Source organism: Triticum dicoccoides, chromosome 5B (genome assembly GCF_002162155.2).
Source record: "Triticum dicoccoides isolate Atlit2015 ecotype Zavitan chromosome 5B, WEW_v2.0, whole genome shotgun sequence".
Lineage (NCBI taxonomy): Eukaryota > Viridiplantae > Streptophyta > Magnoliopsida > Poales > Poaceae > Triticum > Triticum dicoccoides.
This window is the reverse complement of record NC_041389.1, coordinates 694325158-694327929: the sequence shown is the minus strand read 5'-3', so window position 1 is coordinate 694327929 and position 2772 is coordinate 694325158. Positions and strand designations below refer to the sequence as shown.

At 41.1% G+C, this 2772-nt stretch overlaps 1 pseudogene; it reads right to left on the bottom strand.

Moving 5' to 3' along the window:
* Positions 1-2406, bottom strand: part of LOC119306698 — a 10356-nt pseudogene extending 7950 nt beyond the window's left edge.
* Between the last annotated feature and the right edge of the window lie 366 nt (positions 2407-2772).

The following is a 2772-nucleotide window of genomic DNA, read 5'->3' as shown; positions in this document are numbered from 1 at the left end:
ATATTAATCAACGCTGAAATGGGTGTATCTAGCACTGAAATACGTCTAGATACATCCATTTTAATCTTTTAGTATAGATTTTTTTTCTTAGTGTCCTTTGATCGAATATGTCCAGCAATTATGGTGCCATTTTGACACGTTATTACACTATATCCTTATATGGTGCACTAATACATTTTGTCTAATTGAGGAATATTTTATCAATAAGAGTGTGGTCAAGGTGGCAGAAATATTAGCTGTGTTGACTATTATAAAAATATATGTTCGGAAAGTGCACTCGAGGATGTGAAAACAAAAGGTGAAGAGCGCACTCGTCGTGGTTTGACAAGTCATTGCCGAGGTGGAAATGTACTAATGTAAATATTACATGGCATTTCATCAACCATGTTTCCTGCACTACCACCAATAACGACAATAGCATGACACTTTATGTCGATGGTTTAGTTCACAGGAGATGTTGATGTCCTAGCAAGAGAATCATCAACAACCGGGGTTACCCAAGAGTGTGGGCGTGAGGAGAATGCCAAATAGCAAGTGTGTGGCGTTTAGCAGGTCCGGGCTTCCAGGATAGCTACATCACCATATATGGGAACCTCCTTGATGGCGGTTGGCTCAGCCCGTCGGCTGCCTCCAGTAGGTGCTCCACGGGCGGAGGTGGGCATGCATGGGGGTGGTGCAACACTATAGACGGAGGCACCTACGCGTGGGGAGAGGTGTCAACCCGCGTCAGGTGGCATCGCCACATCACCAGAGGGAAGGGCGATGATATGCTTTTGTGTCCTCCTAGCCGACGAACACCTATGAGTGGAGTCCCAAGCGGTCACTGCCTCTAGCAACATGACATCACATGGTAGTACCTTCCAGAGGAGGAAACGATGAGAATTTGTTGCAGTGATGTGTGATGAAACATCCGCGCTTGACAGATGTTTCTAGGCTACTTCATAGCATGGTTGGCACTGGTGTCGAACCATGGGTGCAACTTGTGAAAGATGAGTTGGTGTGCATGTCAATACCATCTCACTCTATGTCACCCGGGTGTTACAACAGTGAGCAGTGGTGCACCTAGAAAGTACTTTGAGTGAGGGGAAACTACTTGAGTAGGGGCATATTCTCGAGAAATTCAAAGAATTTAAGCATATTTTATGAAACAACACTAGTAAATATATATTATTGAAAAATAAAAACTTTAGTGTGTGTCTGTGTGGGAGGGGGGCACTCAACTAAACATGGGTCCATTGCTGATGGTTAGGGTGGTAAAAAGACGAGGAACTAGACACGGTCAAGCGCATGCGCGGCTTGAGATAGGGCCATGTCTTGCTAGATAAAAGGGCCATCGGTGGTGACGGTGCATAACTCGCTGAACGGAGACACTCTGTGGGGCGTAGTGTAGGCCGACACGCCATAGACCCCGGGCAGCGCTCCGTGCAGACATCACAAGAGTGCTCGACAAAATGTCCACACTATAGATAGATGGAAGGAAATAGAAATGTTGACACATGAGAGACAATTGTTCAATACCCTGCTGGGTAAAACTTTGGTTCAATCGAGGTACCAAACATGTCCATACTTGTCTAGTTTTGGCAAGTTCAGTGTGCAAAGTGGACTAGTTTTGAAATTAAGGGATGCAAAATTCATAAGTAGATAAGTTAAGGGATCGGAAATTTAGTTTTCTCCATAAAGATCAAGCTATCAGGGTAAATTTGGTAGTAAATTTCAAGAGAGTCTAAAATTTAAACAAAGAGGAACAAGATACATGGCACATAGGATAAAATGCTAAGCAATTGTTGCTCTTTTCTTTTGTCCTCCCGATATGCCTCTTCTCATCTCATCCCCCACTAGGATATCAGCACACTCAGACAAACCAAGTATCTGCATCATAGAAATCTTGTGATTATGTTGTCAAGATAAATGACAATAGGTTGAACAGTTAGTGGTACCTTAATAATATAGTTTGTTGTAAGGTTACTTCCTCCTCCAAATGTTGTAGCCTGTAGACAACATATCTTAAGTGGTTGGGGAGATGAAATGTATTTATAAAGATTGAGAAAATTGAAGTAATCACCTTAATGAAGGAGTCAAGATTTTGTTCCACTTCATTGATGTCACCTTGCTTTCTTCTTACCGATTGTTCCATCATCTCTATGTTTATCAAATACAGTAATCGTATTGATTACTATTCATGTACATGAAAAATAAAGGATACCTTTACCATCTACATGGGAACTTTTTGAGTTCAAGTTTATGCATTTTGTTACAAAATTAATCTCATTCATAAGCACATAGTTTAGAGCTATATGTAAGATCTATAATATGAATAGCACACCATACTTAGGACAATGACTTACCAAATTCATTAATGGTTCCCAACATATTGGACGAGAAATCAATTGTCTCTCTGACAGTCATCTCGGCATGGTGAAGATCATACTGGCTAATGTAAGCATGCATGTGTTGAGGTGTTGAGGAATTCACTTCTTTTTCGTTGTATGTGATCTTTCCTTTCCGCTAGTAAGATATTTTACATCAAGAAAAATGCAATTTCCATTAGACCTTGTATGTCGGTGTTTTTTGTGGTACGTACATAACCCAACCTACCTTTAGAGATGAATCCAACTTTCCTGCCAATGCCTTCAAAAATGTTGTTTTCCCAGAACCGGGCGCTCCGAGAAGAAGTGTCATCCTGGTTATGTTCGTATTACAATTTTTCAGGATCTTAGGTTAGTAAATTAGTAAGTCATGAACTTTCAGCTGTGGTACTATGCGAAGATGTCA